General features: G+C 40.4%; 3 long non-coding RNA genes across 3 annotated transcripts; 2 read left to right on the top strand and 1 right to left on the bottom strand.

Moving 5' to 3' along the window:
• Positions 1 to 507: 507 nt before the first annotated feature.
• LOC146547762 (uncharacterized) lies at positions 508 to 1,644 on the bottom strand. The gene is made up of 3 exons (XR_014890738.1): positions 1,515 to 1,644; positions 796 to 876; positions 508 to 603 (listed from the first exon to the last, which is right to left on the bottom strand). It is a non-coding gene; the product is annotated as an uncharacterized LOC146547762 (long non-coding RNA).
• A 416-nt stretch (positions 1,645 to 2,060) lies between these two features.
• Positions 2,061 to 19,739, top strand: LOC146547761 (uncharacterized). Its single transcript, XR_014890731.1, has 3 exons — positions 2,061 to 2,227; positions 8,682 to 8,774; positions 19,687 to 19,739. It is a non-coding gene; the product is annotated as an uncharacterized LOC146547761 (long non-coding RNA).
• A 351-nt stretch (positions 19,740 to 20,090) lies between these two features.
• Positions 20,091 to 20,666, top strand: LOC146547760 (uncharacterized). The gene is made up of 2 exons (XR_014890730.1): positions 20,091 to 20,403; positions 20,494 to 20,666. It is a non-coding gene; the product is annotated as an uncharacterized LOC146547760 (long non-coding RNA).
• The last annotated feature ends 1,212 nt before the right edge of the window (positions 20,667 to 21,878 follow it).

Raw genomic sequence — 21,878 nt, 5'->3', positions numbered from 1 at the left:
CTGGCGGTCCATCACAGAGGGATTCCAGGAGCGCAGGAACTTCCCTCTGTGCTGTGGAGTTCTGGATGGGGAGCACGCCCAAAGGAACCCCATATATCATATAGGAGACACACACATTGATATACACTAAATATTTATTCCATTTCTTTTTTTGTGGTGCCCAAATTTATGCACCTGCTTGATTTTATTTAAACAATTATTGCACACTTTCTGTAAATCCAGTGAACTTTTGCATCCCACTGTATCAGTATATTTTGTCATTAGTATAATATGAAATAAATTCTACATGTGTCAAGTCGTGTGCTAACATTTGCTGTGTAGTAGAACCGAGACATTAGTCATTATAAAAATTTATTTGAAATAATATTAAAATTCTCACACAGAAATACATTAAACATAAATATATAAAATATAAGTATTTAAAGAGAGACAGGAATAAAAAGGACCCAGCTGCTCTCCAGAGCAGGAACAAGGCTGAGGAGGAAATGCTACATTGGAGACTGGTGTGGCCTCTTCAGGACTCCAGGATGGCCATCTCCACCGCCGATGGACCGTCCTGGGACCCGTCCCTCATCTGCCTCGGAGCTGTCCTCCTCTGTGGGCCTGTAAAACAGCACAAAACACAAAGAAATGAGAAGGCTGCTACTAGATTTTAATTTCAACATCGAAAAAAAAAACCCAAACAGGATATAATCAGATTGGTTGTAGACATTTAGTAAAGGTGATTTACAAGGGAATCCCACCAAGTAAAAAGCTATCAGTACTTGCTGTACATCTGATGCTACAATTACATACCTGTGGTGCAGCAGCAGGAGCTCAGGGACTGGGGAGCCAGGAGAAGCAACAGGGGATGCTCTGCTGCAGAATCAGTTGGTTCTATCAATACAGTATTAAATGTTAACAGGTTGAATATAATAATCATAAAGTAGACAGTGGTCCCTCATTTATTGCAGCAGGGGTTCTCAGAATAACTAGCCCTTCGCCACACACTTTATACACTTTTTTCCCCACACACATGAACATTGGTCACAGTTCTCACAATTGATTCTCACAGTGCAAACCTTTGTAGATTGCAAAACGTAAAAGTATTATTATGCCGCGTTTTGTCTTCATCTGCCTGCCACTTTCGTGCGCCTTTTTCCCTCACGGTGCAGGTGTCTATTTCCAAATGAGGGTCGTAGTTATGGGTGTTTTTGTGCTGTTTTTTCTATTGGACGTGATGGTTATCAAAACCAAACGTGATTAATTTGGCAAGCGCAGGCGACACGACACGGAGCAGATTTCTCAATCAGGCTGCAGAATGCAATCAGCGAAAAAGCGAAGCAGTGACGGATGAGCGGAACCACTGTGTGCTGTTTATTAATAAACAATAAAATATATTCCTAAATGACAACATGCATAAAAGCAGAACGGTATTTGTACATCAGTGGGAAAATAGCAGTGGCTTGCTAGCTTTTGTGCGGCTTCCCCGGGTCAGTGAAAACTTTAGAGAAAAGAGAAATGAATGAACTTACCAGGTTGCCCGATCTCGTCACATATCTTCCTCCAAGCTCGGTCCTTTTTATTCCTGTCTCGGTACAGAAAGCAGCTGGTGTTGTACAGCTCCGGGTTGTTTGCTACAGCATTGATTAGCCTTCCCTCCATTGAAGTATGAAGGGCTTTGGCTGGATCTGCCCCTTTGACCTAGGTCACAGCCACGTCACCAGGCTCCTGATTGGTTGTCGTGGCGCGATTTGACGCTGGAGTTCCGATTTTTCCAACTCGAGCGGTAGACGCGAAACGCTCGTATGCACAAAATGCAACAGAAAAACTCACGCGCGTGGTTTTATTCGCGAGTCAAACGTGCCAGACGCGCTACGCTGACGCGCGTTTCACGTGTTTTGGCGACGCAAATCTGCTTCCGAATTTTCACGGGCTTTTCCATTGACTTTACATGTAAACCTGACGCTCTATTCGTGTCCATTGTGTTCGGTGTGAACACACCGTTAGAGTCGGATCTTTGACGTGAACGACGCGAGCCGGCACCTTATCGCCAGCCGGTGGGTTTTTTTTTTTTTTTCTTTCTCTCACCCTCTCTCTCTCTCACACTTTTTTTCTGCTCCCCACTCTTCCCAGCGCTGGGAAGAGAGGGGGGAGGGGCGGTAGTTACACTCGCAGTAGCACAGGAACAGAGAGGGAGGGAAAGAGAGAGAAAGAGAGCCAGGGACGACAACATCACATTAGAAAGGTATAGTAATCATCCACAACTATTTTCAGTTGCAGATAATAAAGGATACAGAAAGTTTATTCATGCAGGCCTATATGACAGAGAATGTGCATGTTCTTTTTGTTTTCATATTTTCATTTATATTTAATTGTGTTGTGGTTTGCAGTGTTTTGTGTTGTTTCACTTTAAATTAGTTTAAAAGGAAAAGCTGAAAATTTAAATAGATAAAAGTTGAAATGTGAATAGTTGGTTTTTGTATTATATGATTTATTTATTACATTTTATGTGGAGTGAATAAATAAAAATATATTTACGGTGGCCCCTAGAGACAAAGCACGTACAAACTTCAAAACATGTCCGAACTCTGAAGCACGTACAAACTCCACAACACATGAAAAACTCCAAAACACGTACAAACGCTAAAGCACGTACAAACTCCAAAACACGTACAAAAGACAACAGAAGTGCTCCAGGATGCTAGGCGCAGTGTAGTGGCTACACAAGCCAGCAAGTACCAACGACCGGATTTGGTGTGTGGTAGTAACAGGTAAATGAACATTTTTTTGAATTGTTTGAATATATATGAGTGCTTGTGTATAAATATACAAACAAAACACATATGCTTTCAATGTGTAATTTAAGTGATCTAGTAGCTCTGCTTTGGAAGTTCAGTTAATGCTAGAAATGTGTTTTGGAGTTTGTACGTGCTTTGTCTCTAGGGACCACCGTATATATTTATATATAAACATATATAAATAAAACCACTTTTTTTTTTACATTAGTAATTCTTTTGTGCATAATTTTATATTGTTGTTAATAATAAATTAACTAAAGCAACAAAACAACCTGAAGAGCCGGTTCGGAGCCGAAAGAGCTGTCTCTTTTTATTGACCCGAGCCGAAAGAGCCGGTTCTCTAAAAAGAGCCAGAAATCCCATCACTACTCCACACATAGCAGCTAACACAGCGAACGTGGGTGGGAAATACAGCGGCAGCCTGCTCTCCCATTGGTCTAAGCATACTGGGACCTGTGCATTTCGATTGATTGGGCAGGCTGTCCATCTCTCCTCATATCAGTCCTTAAAGTGGTACCCTCATTGTATGTGGGTTACACTTGTGCAGCAGAAAGTGGATCTGTCACAAATGGACACAGGACCTCAGGGTTGGTCCTACACTGTGTTGTAAGCAAGGTTGTTCTAGAACATTCCAGCACATCCCATTCAGTCAGACATCTTCCTGTTAATAGGGAGTTTTTCCTTCCCACTGTCTCCAAGTAAGGTTTTCTCTCCATTATTGTAAAGTCTTTACCTTAAAAGAGACTTGAGGCAACTGTTGTGATTGGGGCTTATATAAATAAAACTGAATTGAATCAAAATATTCTGCTAAGAGAGAGAATGATTTTATTGTTGTGGTTGACTGAATAAAATATTTCACTTTCCAGTAAAGGACAATATTTCTTGCTCTGCTAATAGATCAGTGTATACTGCAGAGTTTGAAAGGATGGAAAAGGACACTGTTAAAATGTACCCTGATGATAGGACAATCACTTTTTGCAATTTTCAGTATCCCTTTAACATGGCAATCCTTATTCTTTACAACATGCTTTCAGGGTGGCAAGAGATATTTTAACACCATGAGGATAGTTGACGGCATTATGCAGAGTTCTGCCCGCCTGTGTTATGCCGAGTTCACCGTGCTTGCCAAAGAGCCTTGTTATACAATCAACAATACGGTTTTCTTTGTAATGTTCAACAGTGGTAATGTTTTGGCTGTCTGTAGATTCCTAACATCTTTTTAAAGAATATTGTATTACGATAGAAACAGGAAATTACAAAATAACCCCCCCACCAAAAAAAAGGTGAAAAAAATAAATAATATACCAATGCCCTTCCTGTAAAGCGAGAACTTTTGTTTTGAACCTCAGGGCCATTGTACTCCATTGTAATCCCCATCGTCTAATATGCGGCCACCTTAATTGTCCTCACTTTTGATCGACCCACAGCTTATTTATTCCATTTTGTGAAGGAAACCAGTAGCATGCAGAGCAGTAATGACAATAATTGAAAATAGGGAAACTGATTGAATAGACAAGTTTTACACGAGCATATATTTCATGGCTTCCCGGATGAGTAGCTTGAGAAGAGCCATTGAACCCTGAAATGGGATTTCTCCACAGAACATTTGAGATACTCGTTCGACAATGTTCACATGCTGGAGTTACATCCATTGCTAAATGGAGAAATGCATTCAAATCAAATGCAAATCGCACTGAGGCAACCACTTCAGGAGTGTGTGTAACTGCACCGTGAATGCATATTTCTGGTGCTGTTGTGTAGCGGGGAAATTCATCACGTTCTTTCCCTTTTTTTGTACAATATAAACTGTATATTGGTGTCTGTGTAACATACTCCGTGAAATATTTGCTTTGCAATCTATAAAGTAGCAAATGCAGCACTTTTTATTTTTCGCCTTGGTGAAGTACTCCGATGTGGTGTTTGCCTTGGCTCGCTGCTGAACAGTTGTATCAACCGGCTCAATCAAAGAGAGCTTGCGCGAAACAAGTGTATCTAATCCACAAAGCAAATTGGTTCCACTTGAAGATGTATAGGCCCGGCAAGTCATTAATTGTTATCCCAAAGTAAGGCACAACTCACTCCCACCACCACTGGATAGCTCCACCGGGAGAGAGCTGGCCAAATTAAGATTCAGGATCTGAGCAAGTGCCCTTCGCAAGTGGAAAAAGGAATCTATCCAGTCTTTTCCTAGGTGACGCTGGATTTGGTGTGACCATGGGGACCTCCATATAAGGAAAAGCATTCAGGGCAACACTTGTGAGATTGAGCGAGGAAGAGGCTGAGGGAGAGGAGAGGAACAAGGGAGGGACAAATCCTAGAAGGGCAAAGGGGCATTTTTGAAGCAGAAGAGGGCCCGCGGGAAGGAGTGAGAAGTTCCAGGAAAAAAATAACTTTTGTTTAGTTTTGTAGCCGAGAGAATTTACACATTTACACGAATTTCCCCGGACGGATTGAAAGGACCATTTTTTGCAGAGGAAAGAAGTGGTGGGGTGGGGGGTAATGCATGCAAGCATTTATTCCTCAGTAGAGCAAAGGATGCTTCTTAAGCCTGTCTTTGTTTTTGAAAGGTTCCTGTCAAAGGGATTTTTTTTTTTTTTTTTAAAAAGCTCCTATTATACCTGTACCTAAATAACATATCCAGAAGGTCTTTGTCCCTGAGCTTTCTCTTTTTTTTTTTAAAGAAAAAGGTATGCCTCCCAGTTTGGAATATAAGATGCAAAGAACATAAAGGTTGTGCTGCAGCTCTTTTGTAATTTATAATACGGGCCTGAATCCAATCTGTCGCATTTATCTGCGCACTATTTTTATCACCTTTTGATCAGAGCAGCTCGGGCTTTTAAAGACGAGCAGGCGCATAAAGATTTTCAGCGAGAGAATGACACGTCTGTATCGGCAGTTGCGGATGAAAGCGATTTTTGAATATTCAGGCAAACATCTAAATGAAAGAAAGAGTGTTCAAGCAGGTTCGTTAGTGATGAAACCTGTTTGATGTTTTTGACAAGAATAGGCACGGTGCCCTGCCCAGGGCTGCCCTAACACAGCAGGCGGTAACGGGGGGGGAGGGGACTACAGATGGGAGGCAAAAAGAAATAAGATGGCAGCGAGGCTTGTTTTTGTGTGCATGGCTTTGGAGTTATTCATAGAGGTTTAATGTAGTGTGATCTGACAGCAGACTCCATTACGGTGGAGTTCAGCAAAAGTAAGTAAGCCACCCTTAGTGTCATCCAGGAATGTAATTACAAAAAAAAACCAACCTACCAAGACCTGAAATATGAGCTCATGGCAAACTTCCTGAACACTCAGGTGTCAATAATTTCTCATGAAAACCATAAAAATGTCAAAAAAAAAAAAAAAAGTATGACAGACCTCAGTGTCACTTTCACAGCACAAGTCTAAGCTGGATTACTTAAATGTTGACTTGTGTCATTTGAAAAAAAAAAAGAAAGAAAAAGGAAAGAAAAGAAAGAAGCAGTTGCGTAACACAAACAAATCAGCTGTGTGCGAGGTTGTGCGGTGCATCGTGTGGCGGCACCCCTGCACGCACCTGTGGCTTATTTGTGTCTGGGATGCAGCTCAAAAATTTGCCAGTTAATCAGACAGAAGTAATTAGGAATTGTTTGCACAGGCGGAGGACAATTGTTTGCCAGATGGAGAGCTCATACCTCCCAAAGTGTTACCTGCTCGGCATCACCGGCGCACGTTTAGAAATTCCATCACAAATTAAATCTCAGTTTAGCTCGTGATATCTCATTCCTTCGACTCATCTTATCTCCTGTTCCTACTTAAGAAGTTGCCTCAGAGCGGAGATAAGGGAGCAGGGAGAGAGGAACGCTGCGATCCTGCTCTTGACAGATTAATTCATTGGGGTGGGGGGGTTGTGTTCCTGCTAACGTGGCAGCTATAGGCATGTGATAATGTATGTGATAGCGTGGAAGGGATAGATGGAAATGTGCCACAGCCCACATGTGTGCTTGTTGGATGAGTTGTGTTGAGCAAAAACAAAAACACACTAAAAGCCAAAAGACCAAGTTGACTGTTGTCATGATCGTGAGAAAAAAATGCAAATACCTGTAAAAGAGAGAAAATACAGTGTTCAGGAAAAATATTGCAATATATGTAGGCCACAGAGTTTGGTATATTAAAATCTGATGACCTCTGATTGCAGCTCAGCTGAATGTTTCTCATTTTAAACTGCTTGGGCCTAACAAAACAGCTCCCTTGCGGTTTATAATGGAGACGGAATTTATTAGTAAAATAATTTTCATTAGCACCGTATCTCAAACTGCTACTAAAACAGACAATAAAACACCAAAGACTAATACAGCCCGAAACTGCTGAACATAAGTAGTGTTTTCAGAAATGCAAATCAGTTTACTTGTTATGTTAAGTCGTACTCAGTGAAACCATCTGCCTAATGTTATAGAATTTACCCTCATTCTGTGAAATACATGACCCCTTAGGACTTGGACCGCTGCAGGGATTCTGTAGTGGACTGTGACATTGGATCCATTGGATCCTGTGGGTTGCAGGATAGGACCCTCATGGATCGTGCTTGTTCCACCCCATTACAACAAGCAGATGCTCGATTGCTATCGGAGCCAGGCTAACGACTACAACTCTTTCCTCTTTTCCTAAGAAACATTCCTAAACAGTCTTTTGGGTATATCACCTAGATGAGGCCGCAGTGATTGTTCAGTGTTTGTGGTGTCTTTTGGAATATTTTTAATGGAATTACAGAAGTCTTAAGCCACCTCTTGTCACTTTGCTTTCAAGGAGTCAGACTGTCAGTAGTAGCAGTAGCTGTCCAGGCTTTCTGAAGGTCTTATAAAGTTTTTCGTTGGACATTGTCAGCTTTTTTTGTGGAGTCACTTAACACTCCCCTTCGGCTTATTCAATGCACAACAGAAAACTCAACTAAGAACCAATTTGTAAATTGAAATTCTTGTATTTAAAAGTTGCTTGTGACAAAGATAACACAGTTTTTAAAAAATTGCATTTTTGGACCAAAAAGGTGATTACCAAAGAGCTGTTAGTTGTAAACTTCAGCCAATGGTGATCACCAAGACAGCTCAGGCTGTATTGATAAATGAAGGTGGCCATGTCAAATGTTGACTTTCAAACTTGTCAGAATTGCACAGACTTGCACAGTTTTTGCCTTATATGCTGTATTTTAATGTATGCTGAATTGCTATCATTTTACTAATGTTACTAGTTAATTAATTATGACCCCAATGATGTCATCAGTTGGGTTTAGAGATGCAAATGTCTCGAGTGATGTTTCCATTTCTCTGTAAATATAAAGGGAAACAGTAGGATTGTGTAACAAACTTATGGTTTTTATCATTCAGGATGTTACAAACATATAAAGCTGTGTTATATAAATTGTCCCCACTGTAGACGGGGGGCTGTAAAGTGGCTTCAAAAATTACAGCAACCCTGGGCAACCTGAAGCATCTTAAATAGCATATCCTATATGACATAGTGAATTGGATCTGTAAGGCATTAGCTAAGGCATCACCTTATATTATATTGAGATAAGCTGCTCTGACAGGACTGTAGCTGAACTTGACTTTGTGGCATGCCTGAACTAACGCTGTGCTTGATTTTTGTAGGATACGCCAATGTCAATTTTATTTATAAAGCCAAAACCCACAAAGTCGCCTCAAAGGACTTTACAGTCTGTCTAAGGCTCCCTTTATCATTACTTTGATTCATGACTTTATTTAATGTAAAATATAATGCATCGTGACAGTTTTATTCTTGATTTATTACCTATATTGGAGAGTTAACTTCTGTGAAAAGAGCACCTTCATATCACAAAGTATATAAAAAAAACCACTAACTCACTGCCTGTGTGTTGAAGCCTCTTTCCATTTCGCTCTCTCTCTGCCCTCCATCCAGATATTATTGAGCTTTTTGTAATTCCTGTTTCTATGGCAACGTGAGCCAAGTCATCCTGTGGACAGTGGGGGGATGGACTAAGAGAATCAGCAGGTAAGTGTCTGAGTGTACCAGCAGTTATAAGAGTTCCTTTTTTGCCTTAAAAAGTTCTCCACTTGTCTTTCCTTCCTTACCTTTTTATTATATTTTTAACCCTGAAAAATTACAACTCATGTTCATGTTTTGTAAGTCGCTGATTATGGATCTAGACACTAAATGCTGTAGGCTAACAGAAATTCAACGTAACTTTGCTTTTTTGTAAGCATTTGATGACGCTTTCTCAATTACCAACTGGTTCCCTTATGTGCTTGTGGCAGTCCAAATATGACCCAAAAACCATCTGAAAGGCACTGATTTGGTTCTAAAAAGTGGGTCATACAGAAGAAAGAAACAACCCCCAATTTCAGATGAAATCCATGAGGCATTTCTGGCTTGGCTTAAAAGGTTAGCCATAGTTTTCCTGGATATAAAGAAAGTGAAAGTGTATTGCAAACAATGAAATATTAACAAAGGGGTTTTACAATCTTGCATTCAAGTCTAAGAAAGATACAAATATGAGTGTGAATATGAGAGCAGCTCAAGCTTGTTTTGCATAGTTTTACCTTCTCTCTGTCCTCAAATGATATGACACACTTACACATGTCTCCACAAGCTCAATTGTCCCCAGGCCATCAGCATCTCACACTGCTAGCTCCTTATTTCTAAAGGGAATAATTCATAATGAAGTTTCATTCTCCTGTGTAGAAGGGAAATATATAAGCGCATGATGTTGCATGTAACATCATGCGCTTATATATTTCCCTTCTACACATGACCCAAGATGCAGACAAAATAAGTGAATTGCAATTAAATATCATTTTAATGCTGTAAGTCTGAAATTTAATACAGATAACTTTCTTACAGTTTTGTGTAGTTATGTTACACTTTTAAAATAGTACTATGTTCAGGTTTAAGTAAAAACTGTGTATTAAATCCTTAAAAACTGAATTGTCAGTGAATCTTTTGTCCCCCTTTGACAGTTGTGACTGCATTTGCCTGAGCCTGGAGAGCCTCAAGAGCACTTCAGCAACACTAATGCAGGGTAATAACAGATCAGGGCTTAATGGCTACAGAGTGTCTTTAAATGGGAAAAAAAGACTGACTTTAATATTTTGTTGCATTTGGTGTGGTTGTGCAAAGAAAGTTCAAGTCAAGCCAGTTTATAGTTTGTCAAGATCAGTACAGTAAAAAAGTGAGTTGAAACAGGGACAGTAATAGATAGATAATAGAACCAAAAGGTAGGCAATAAAATATAAACAAATATAGCTAAAAGCAATAGTCTTTGAATGATATAAAGTTGGATAAAACATACAAGAAAATCTTAAACATCAGTGGAAACATCTTCCAGGGGAAAAAATGTACAACGCTGAAAAATATATGTTAGGTTGGTCAATCAGGAACACTATGGTCAAATGGAGTTTGACATTTGATGGAATGGATTTGTTCCAGGACCTCCCGGACCTTCCATGTTCATACATGGAAAGCTAGAGCAAAACCCAAACACAGTAGTGACAACATACAGGGAGTGCAGAATTATTAGGCAAATGAGTATTTTGTCCACATCATCCTCTTCATGCATGTTGTCTTACTCCAAGCTGTATAGGCTCGAAAGCCTACTACCAATTAAGCATATTAGGTGATGTGCAACTCTGTAATGAGAAGGGGTGTGGTCTAATGACATCAACACCCTATATCAAGTGTGCATAATTATTAGGCAACGTCCTTTCCTTTGGCAAAATGGGTCAAAAGAAGGACTTGACAGGCTCAAAAAAGTCAAAAATAGTGAGATATCTTGCAGAGGGATGCAGCAGTCTCAAAATTGCAAAGCTTCTGAAGCGTGATCATCGAACAATCAAGCGTTTCATTCAAAATAGTCAACAGGGTTGCAAGAAGTGTGTGGAAAAACCAAGGCGCAAAATAACTGCCCATGAACTGAGAAAAGTCAAGTGTGCAGCTGCCAAGATGCCACTTGCCACCAGTTTGGCCATATTTCAGAGCTGCAACATCACTGGAGTGCCCAAAAGCACAAGGTGTGCAATACTCAGAGACATGGCCAAGGTAAGAAAGGCTGAAAGACGACCACCACTGAACAAGACACACAAGCTGAAACGTCAAGACTGGGCCAAGAAATATCTCAAGACTGGTTTTTCTAAGGTTTTATGGACTGATGAAATGAGAGTGAGTCTTGATGGGCCAGATGGATGGGCCCGTGGCTGGATTGGTAAAGGGCAGAGAGCTCCAGTCCGACTCAGACGCCAGCAAGGTGGAGGTGGAGTACTGGTTTGGGCTGGTATCATCAAAGATGAGCTTGTGGGGCCTTTTCGGGTTGAGGATGGAGTCAAGCTCAACTCCCAGTCCTACTGCCAGTTTCTGGAAGACACCTTCTTCAAGCAGTGGTACAGGAAGAAGTCTGCATCCTTCAAGAAAAACATGATTTTCATGCAGGACAATGCTCCATCACACGCGTCCAAGTACTCCACAGCGTGGCTGGCAAGAAAGGGTATAAAAGAAGAAAAACTAATGACATGGCCGCCTTGTTCACCTGATCTGAACCCCATTGAAAACCTGTGGTCCATCATCAAATGTGAGATTTACAAGGAGGGAAAACAGTACACCTCTCTGAACAGTGTCTGGGAGGCTGTGGTTGCTGCTGCACGCAATGTTGATGGTGAACAGATCAAAACACTGACAGAATCCATGGATGGCAGGCTTTTGAGTGTCCTTGCAAAGAAAGGTGGCTATATTGGTCGCTGATTTGTTTTTGTTTGTTTTTGAATGTCAGAAATGTATATTTGTGAATGTGGAGATGTTATATTGGTGTCACTGGTACAAAAAAATAATTGAAATGGGTATATATTTGTTTTTTGTTAAGTTGCCTAATAATTATGCACAGTAATAGTCACCTGCACACACAGATATCCCCCTAAAATAGCTAAAACTAAAAACAAACTAAAAACTACTTCCAAAAACATTCAGCTTTGATATTAATGAGTTTTTTGGGTTCATTGAGAACATGGTTGTTGTTCAATAATAAAATTATTCCTCAGAAATACAACTTGCCTAATAATTCTGCACTCCCTGTACTGATCAAAGGAGGTGCTGGAGCAGGGAGGTGGGTTGCGAAGCAGCTTGCAGATGCACAGCAATTTTAGTTAATCTGATTTATACCCCCACTAAAGCAGATCTAATTGGCTATAGGAGTTGGTCAATTAGATCTGTAGAAAGGTATGCGCTAATGTGGGCTGGTGCTGAGATGGGTTGATCTGGGGAGACTGATCCTTTGCATTTTTTCTAGAACTGAATTGAATATACCAGGGTTGACAAGCCTGCCAGATGTCAGACAGAACCTTTGCTTGTACAAGCTGTTACAAGGGCTTCCACATGGGGAGCGATTCACTCGTTATGCATCACAGATCTTCCCGGCTTAAGTTGCCTAGGTTGCTCTATGACAGATGACTGGGTAATAAATACAATCAGTGGTTTCCTCTTCTGCCTTCTAAGGTAGCTCCTCAAATTGCTGAACCTGTAACATTTCCACCCGTATAATTGAATTAATGCTCACAACAAACTCACTTGGGTGTCCACTTTTCACCACATCCGGTCACAGAACTCTCTCAGTCTACAGTCATCTCAAACCTGTTATGCATGAAAGTAATATTGGCAAGAATGTATCCCAACAACCTATCTTCTTTCCTCTGGCAGTCATCTGGAGATTACCACTCTTGCTCCTAAAAACCTTACCAGTTTTATTCCCAACTACTGAAAACCGTTCCTGTTATAATAACAGTAAATTCATCATTGGTCCCTTGTCCTGCATTTGACTCCCATGCTATTTTAAATGCTTTAAATGCTATTGACTCTCTGTGCTCACTACATGAACTGGGAAATGCTTTTTATATGGACACAAATTAAGTATACCCAACTGTGTTGGGTGGGGGTGTCAACAAAAGCCATCAACTATAGTGCTCAAATACTATGGTTCATCATGGCAACAGGTCAGTAAAGAGCAGGGCTTCAGTTTGACTTGTGCTTCTAAATGTTTTGATCAACAGAATTTAAAGACCACAATTAAACATTTAAAAACAACGTGTGCCCTCTAAAGCATTTTCTAAATTCATTATCTTACAAAGAATTGTGTTTGTTGTGCAGTTTATTGTACCTACAGACCCTCCAGTAAGTCAGCTCTCCAATTCTGTTGAGTGAAACTCTATATGCATGTTACACTGTTGCTTATTAGCAACTATCTTTGTCTGAATGATGCACCAGTACAGTTTATGGATGCAGAAAACTGATTTTCCAGAGCACATTCAAAGTTGCGAGTATTTTTTTTTTTTTTGCTCGAAGAATTTCTCCATTTGACACGCCATTGCTTCGCAAATGGGGAACGCTGTTGTGCGAGTGGTCCCTGCAATGTGCTCTGCTATTTATTTGCCCTAATGTAGAGCAAGTGGTCATTTGGGATTTGTGTATGCACATTTCCATAGCGTAGTGCTGCCCGTGACTCTCACCGCTGCGTCACTAAGGTCATATTACACTGAAGGCAGATCTTTAGATAACGTCCAAATTGGAAGCAGTCGCAGCCTCGCGAGCCAGTGGGAAAGACGACATTGCTTTAATAGTGACACTAATGAACACAAACGATGCATACGACTAAGACCTTTCCTATGTGTCTCCTTGGTGCCCGTACTGTGGACACCAAAGGGCAAACCTAACAGAGGACAAGAAAGAGAAAAAGAAATAAGTGTTCCTCATTTATTATAATATAAGTGCTGGCCTTCAAACCCCCCTTTTGCCCTCTTTACTCTCTACATATCTGTATTAATGAGAAATGTAGAGAGTGCAATTATCAATTAATATTGTATGTGAGGAGTTTGGATAGAGGCTTGTAAAACGCAATGTTTGATTCCTCTTGCAAATGACTTTCATATAATTCTGCACTTTATGCAATTCCTCTATTTTGGTTGCTTAACAACAACACCCCCCCCCCCCCCCCCCCCAAAAAAAAAAGAAAGAAAATGTGGGCAGGGGGGCATCATTAATGCTGTTTGAATTTTTTATGATGTGGTGGCAATGTTTTTGTCTCAGATGAAACACAGCAGGGTTAAGTCAGGCTTAAAAGCCTAAAAAGTTAATCCAGCTTCTTGCCGATTGTAGCAGCCTCTAATTCCCTAAGTAGTTTAAAATCTACCAGCTGGCCATGACCAACGCTTCACACCCCAAAATGCCTAGACACCATAAAAAGAGCCTCCTCTTATTTAACCACAGAGATTAATCACTTTGTTTCCTCACAAGCGTGTCTTTTGCACAACTGTAAAAAAAAAAAAAATCAATGAAATTGTAACAGAGAGTCAAATTACGGAAGAGAGGTTATTCTTGACATAGTATGAGTTGACTGCGTTTACCCTAAATCCCAGCATGATGTGTGTTTATCCTCTTATCCTCTTTATTCTTGCACCCCCACACCCACCATCTCCCTGCTCCTCCTTTAATATTGCCCTATCATTATCCTTCCCTATCATCCATTCTTATTCACCCGTCCCTATTCATTCACTACTACTTGTCTTTTTTGTCTTTACATCTAGTGCCCTAACCCTTCCCATTTTCACCCACAATCTTTTTATCCCCTCCAATCTCTCCATATATTCAAGATTTGTTTATTTTTTTTCTTGCCCTCCATTTCTGTAATCTGTAATACACCTTTCAGTGCTGTCTTTGCACTGCACATCCCCGAGATTGTTAGCAGAGCAGTAGGTGTAGGTGACCTTACTCCCTGTGGGTGTTGTGTTATTGCCAATAGGCTCCCACTTGCAGCTCACTATGCAGTGGTGTAAAATGTAAGACAGAATCTGATTTTGACTAAGATAATCAAAGTATCTCTCAAAATCACAGTCAACCATCTAGCAGGACAAAGAGCCCAATGTCACACTGTCATCATCCCGCTGAATAGCCATTTATAGTTGTAATCACTCCCATAGATATCACCAGTAGGAGCCATCCATACGTAATCTCAGGGCAGAAGGTGCATTACCATGCATTTTAATCAGTGTAATCAGTAGGAGACCTGGTTATGGAGACTATTAAGCTCAACCAAGTCATTCTGGTGTCCCACCCCCATGACCATAACTAGCTATTAGGTCACCGATGCCCAGGCTGCTGAAATTTCTTTTCTTTTCCAAACAAATTAAGTGCAAGTTGGCTAAACCTTAAAAGTGACAATATAAATGGCTTTTACTTTGAAAATACACTGAAGGCATTATATAGAGCTAAGGCCTGCCTTACAATGCCACTAACTGGTAAGTAAGGAAGGGTTAGGCTGACCTATGAGGAATGATAATTGGTTGGTTGAATTATTCCCATCCATCCATCCATCCATCTTCATCCGCTTTATCCGAGGCCGGGTCGCGGGGGCAGCAGCCTAAGCAAAGAGGCCCAGACCTCCCTCTCCCCAGCCACCTCCTCCAGCTTATCCGGGGGAATACCAAGGCGTTCCCAGGCCAGCCGAGAGATATAATCTCTCCAGCGTGTCCTGGGTCTGCCCCGGGGCCTCCTCCTGGTGGGACATGCCTGGAACACCTCACCCAGGAGGCGCCCAGGGGGCATCCTTGTCAGATGCCCGAACCACCTCAGCTGGCTCCTTTCGATGTGGAGCAGCAGCTGCTCTACTCTGAGCCCCTCCCGGATGGCCGAACTTCTATCTCTAAGGGAGAGGCCAGCCACCCTTCGGAGGAAGCTCATTTCTGCCGCTTGTATCCGCGATCTCGTTCTTTCGGTCACATTGAATTAGTCCCTCTGAGGGTAAATCAGAGGGACAGTGGGGACAGAACTGTACAGTAAGGACCTTCTTCCCATGCTAGTTTTATTTCAAGTAAAGGCATATTTCTGTATATTGTTATTTGATTTCATTATTGTGTACATAAAAAGGGTCACCATTATTCAACAGTTTGCTTCTGACACCAGTAAATGCATCACTTCCTGTGAGTCAGAGGTTACTCATCCAGAAAGTGTTATAAGAGTTGCAGTGAAATGTTCACAACTTGAAGCAGAAAAGCTCTACCAAGGTCAAATATTGATTATTCAGAATATCTTGACCTTAAAATACAAAAAAAAAAATGTTTTGTGGACCCTTTTACCATATCTTGCAGCCTTCAGAGTTAACGCAGATGGAAACAAAAGCACTCATATATGTAAAGCATCTTAGTTTGTGTAAAATATGCTAGTTTAAAATTCACAGAAAGCTGTTGCTGTTTTTCTAATGTTGCAGTTTTACTATACAACTACCTACATGCACAGTTTTTGAAAATCTGATGAATTACTTGATTATTCAGATACTAGAGGTAGCAATAACTATTATTATTAATTATAAAAATAATGATAATATTCTTTAGATGATATTAGTGACATAACTAATCATGCTTAAAGCAGAACTAAGATTTGGTATTATTTTTTTATTATTGTTGTTGTTGTATTTGCTTCTTGCAGTAAATTATTTTTAGAGTCCACGAACGAACAGTTGCCCACATATGGGCATGTAAATATGTCAATAGGATGCCTGCTAAACAACAGTTACACTAATTAATTGGGGTTGAAAATCATAAGCGAGGTAAAGGAACAAAAGCAGGAAATGAAAAAAAAAACAACGCAAAATAAACCAAAGTAAAACCAAAGAGAAACAAAAAGATAAATAATTAACTAGCAGCATGTATTTCCCGTGCCTCTGTGGGTTCTTTCTAGGTGCTCCAGCTTCCTCCCACAGTCCAAACCATGAACTATGAACCATGAACCATACTTGCATAATATTCACTTACTGTGATATAAGAGTTATTTTTTGGACTTAAGCCTCATCTTCTTTTTTCACTAATCTGCCTCCATCTCACCCTGTCTTTAGCATCCTCCTCTGTATGTCCTTCACTACATCCAAGAACCTTCCCTGTGGTCTTCCTCTTTTCCTCCTGTCTGGCAGCTCCATACTCAACATCCTTTGTCCAGTGCACCCACAATCCAATCTCTGCACATGTCCAGACCATCTCAACCTTGCCCCTCTAACATTATCTTGAAAAAGCTCAACCTGAGCTGTCCCTCTGATGTACTTATTTCAAATCCTGTCCATCCTGGTCACTCTTAATAAAAACCTTGCCACCTTCAACTCTCCCACACCCAGCTCCGCCTTCCATCTCTTTTATTAGTCCCACCATCTCCAAACCACACATCATAGCAGGCCTCACTACTATCTTGTGAACCATCACTTTCACTCTTACTTCTGAGCGAAATCACCCATGCACACTAAGCCATCTCCTTAGTGTGCAGCTTCACATACAACTCACTATTATTGTAGGGTCTTGAGTAAAACTAAATTGAACTGAATCTTTGACTGTCATTTTCTTTGATGATCTCTTCATTTAAATATTTTCTCTTTGCCCTTTTTTCTCTGACCAGAGATTGCACCTTCTTGGACGTTTCCTTTAGCACTATATTTCCCCCAGTCATCTTGTAACTCTTCACCGCTTCAACTCTGTGCAACATTCTTACATCTTCTTTTTTTTTTTTTTTTTTCATTCTTACATCTTCAACTTTCACCATTTAATCCTTTGCTCTACCTTCACTTGCTTCCTTTTCTTGGTGTCCAAAGTCATCCTAGAGAATACCATCTGATGCTGCCTAGCTACATTATCCCCTGACACCACCTTGCCTTGTTTCCTACCTCATTCAGAGATCATCATCTGTATAAAATGTAGTCCACCTACCTCCAATCTGTTACCCTATATTTTCCCTGTTCTTAAAGTAATGTGTTCACCACAGCCATTCCCATCCTCTTCGCAAAATCCACCACTATATGTCCTTGTATTTGTTTTCTTACCATCATACCTATCAAACACCTCCTCATCACATCTGTTGCCTTCACTTAGGTATCTGTTAAAGTCTGCTTCAATCACCAGTCTCTCACCCCTCCCGGGGACTCTCTAAAATTTGATCCAACTTCCCCCAGAATCCTTCTTTCTCCTCTAACATATCCAAACTCTGGGGCATTCATAGTAAAAACATTCAACATCACCCCTTAGCGTCTCTGCATCAGACCCATGATCCTGTCTTACACTGCCTTCACACTATTCATGTACTCTTCCTTCAAGATTATCCCTAATCAGTTTGACTTCCTATCAGCACTGTGGTGCAAGAGTTTGAATTCACCTTCACTGCTGCTCTTGCTTGGCCTGCTGCACACAATATCTACCTTTCTTCTCTCCATCAAATCGGACATCTTTTGATTAGTCATAGTGTCTACATTTAAAGTGCCTATTTTATTTAACAAACCTTTGCCTTTCTTCTTCCATTGTCTTCAGAGTAGCACACTTTTCACAGGCACCCTGTTGCCCAACAGCAGTGAAGGCGATCGTTGTTAACCCACGGGATGGCTCATGTAACCCCATAGCTTGGTTACTTGAGTCTCTTAATAAATACATTATTAAACTGAAAATCCTTTTCAAATCCATCCCTATAGTTATTGCAAACCATTCTTTACCATGCAACAACACTAAGATGACACTGTTGGGGCATTAAACTGAGTTGAACTTAAAACTGATTGTTTTTTATTTTTATTCTTGGTGGAAAAGAGACAAATGCAACATTTTATAGTTAGAAAATAATACTGTAGTTTTAAAACTTGTAAAATTGAATTTTTAAATGTTTCTAAAATACATAAAAAACAGAGAAATTAAGTGTACAAACCAATATATCAGCTGAAGATTCATTTTAAAAATAATGGCAATAATTTCACTCAAAATCAAATCCAACTGGGCTATTCAGTTAATCTACACACATTAGGATAGGGTAATGTAGAAACACTGTAGTGACCAGAGACTATTGAATGTCAGTGAAATTCAGCAACTTGAAGGCGAGGGACTTCCTTGGGTCGGCCACTAATTTGACTTCTACCTCTGGCTCAGTCCATCCTTTCTTGAATCAGTGGTTTCCTTTCTGTGACTGATGCTTTCAGATTATGTTGCTTGTGCATTGATACATGCCCACCCACGATGCAACCCAAACTCCTGATCCCCCCGCTTCACTCTATCTTCTAATGTGCAATAAGCAAAGGATCTGTTCCCTTTTTTTACACAAATCATCCTGTGTTCGGTGTGCCGCCATTGTACCCGAAATAGTTGTTGTTGTTCTCCTCAGCATCCGATTGTCAGGGCTTTGAATCATATCTCAGTTCCTCCAAAAACAGAAGGCACAGCAGTGTCTTAAAGCACCCGCACCCCTCCACCCCCACCCACAATTCAAACATCAAGCAGGCAGCAGTGTCCTACTTTTTTTTTCAAAAAGGGAAAACTTGGAAAAGCGACATGAAAATCCAAACAGCTTCCCAAGAGAAAGAACAAGAAGGATAAGAAGAAGGAGTCAGATCCCATACACAGATACACACAGATGTGCACATGCATGTGCAAACACAGCAGTCCCCCCCTTCAGGAGAGTTGCTTTTTTTATTATTATTATTAAATCCCACAGTCCTTATGATTCACAGTGTGTGAGAGCAGGGGTTGGTGGCAGGCCTACGATTTTATGCACATAGAGAAATGAAAAAAACAAACAAACAAACAAAATGAAACAAATGTAAGTGCACAAACTAGAAAGCAACCCTCAGAGACAATCAACATCTCTGGTAATTCTGATATTGCTGCTGATTTGGCTCTTATAATAAACAATACACCAGATGTGCAGAATGTCCCAATTCTGCAGTTTGTAAATGTTGAGTTCTTGAAACGATAGTAAGTATAAATTCAAGCTTGTACTTTTATTAAATGGTTTTTTTATTAATCTTGAATAAATGTAAGATTATAAAATAAGTATTTTACAATTACATATTGCGATACATATTGCACTATGTGACTACAATATATATTGTAGTCACATTGACACTTATACTGTATTACAGGCAATGGATCCAACCTCCACTGAAGTGTCATGTAGTGCCGAAAAAATATCCCCTTAAGGCTGGCCAAAAAAGCCACTACTAAACACAGGTACAGTAACTCCCAGCCTGGTATTAAAAAACAACCAAAAAGGATTGTTCTCTAAACAAAAATCGATAGTTACACCTTACCAAAAAATAAAAAATAAAATAAAACAGTTAAGTACTCATTTTTTTAATATAAATCATTCATTTGGATAATGCTGAGGTGGACTGAGTAGTGATAGTAGTGATTAGCAGTTATGCACATGTTCCAATCCTGGTGTTTGTGAGTATAACATGCTAATCAAACTTCTGTCAGTCCAAATAATGATAACGTCTGGGCCTAAATCATAACAGGGTGCAGCCCAAAATGCTGACACTGTCAGGGTCCTGGGTCTGAGCAACCCAGGATCCCTGAGCAGTTATGAATTATATTATTATTATTATATGTATTTTGGTGTTGCTGCTGCTCTTCTCCATGCTTGTAGATGTGAGTGTGTGTGTGTGTGTGTGTGTGTGTCTGCGGGTATGCTTGGAGGATGGAGCTCAGCCACCTGCAGGCCTGAGGGGTGTGGCCCTGCGGAAGGACTGGCCACACCCGAAGTCACACACCTGCTGCTGATCAGGCCTCGTCGGGGGAGCTACTTAGGAGAGAGTTGGAGCTCCCACCGACGCGGGATCATTTCCTTGAGACTCCACGTTAGTCGTCCCATTGAATTGAGTTAATGTGTGTAAGTGTATGCCCGCGGTTATTTGTGTCCTGACGGCTGCGTCTATTGTTTCCCGCAGGAGGAGCGTGGAAGGCACGAAGAGCAGCGAGCACCGGGGGGTGCTGACACGGGAGCAGAGAGCACAGAGATACGAACTATTCACGCAGAGACACGACACGGGAGTCTGGGAGAACACGGGGATTTATTGTTGTTTTTGTTCCACTCTGTAAATAAACACACTGTTTATACATAGAGCACCGCGCCTGGGTCCTCCTTTCCCCACATCCCCACGGTCTGCCAGCCAGACCGTGACAGACACTGAGGCTTCATATTGTGCAATCCAGTAATTCTTGGATAATGTCCTAGTTGAAACTAATATACAGTACACTGTAAAATACGTAAGACCATTATTCAATCCCAGCTCTGTGTTCTACAAAATACATTTCATATTTTTTGTAGGTTTTTTTTTTTTATTATTATCTGGTCTGATTCTATAGTGGCAATACTCTTTCAAAGCCGTTTGTACACTTGTTGTACATTGTTTACTTAGACTATATTGCAAGCTATACATAATATAGTATATAACTACAGTATTTAAAGGCAGTAACATTGAATGTCAAATAAAAGTTGCACATCTTACTTAAAGCCTAGCGAGTCATACTATGCTCCTGTGGTGTTGCTTCACTTGAGCTGGCTTGTGGGAGTTGAACCTGTTATCCTGTGGAGCACCCAACCACTTGCTCACTGTTTATGCATTTTCTGTGTGTTTCTGTTGGTTCTGGTTAATACACCAGCCCTATTTTTTTTTCATGTTTATCGTCAATCCTTCCTCCTGGCAACCAGATCTTCATTCTTGCTATTGTGCAGCCAATAAAAAGGTCGGTGGCTTTCTCCTAAAAATGTCATGGTTACACTGCAAACACGGTCTGGTTTGGAGTCTGTATTTGTAATGATTGATCAAGATGTTCTACTCTCATAAGAAGGCTATATATGCATGTGACATGTCTAACCTTCATCTGACTTACAATTGTACTGTGCAAAGACTACTGACTGAACTAATGTAAGAAACTGTAAAGTAATTAAACTTTTTTTCTTCTCACATCACATCACATTACTGCATTTTAAAATGTTGTTACTCACAGTTAGCTTGCATATTGTGTGTGAGTGTGTGTGTGTGTTTTAAAAGCTTAACATTTCTTTCATACAAATTGCAGTCAGTATCCCACAATTCACACTGGAACCTAAATACCTACCTATCATCATTTCATTTACTCTGAATAAATTGCATTCATTGTTCAAACTTCTTATAGAACAAAATCAAGGACTCTTACACTCATAAATTCATGGAAAGCCTTATGAAGTATCAGAAATGCTCTCGAATTAAGCCTGAGGTGGAAGTCGTCAAGCAAATATGTGAATTTCTGCATTTTAAAATTGTTCTCCCAAATCTTCGCCATCGTGGGA

Source organism: Mchenga conophoros, linkage group LG23, assembly GCF_057382185.1.
Source record: "Mchenga conophoros isolate Kocher_MC1m ecotype Shallow Benthic linkage group LG23, M_conophoros_male_GT1.1, whole genome shotgun sequence".
In the NCBI taxonomy this organism is placed as follows: Eukaryota; Metazoa; Chordata; class Actinopteri; order Cichliformes; family Cichlidae; genus Mchenga; species Mchenga conophoros.
The sequence above is the reverse complement of the archived record's forward strand: the minus strand, read 5'-3'. Positions and strand labels throughout refer to the sequence as shown.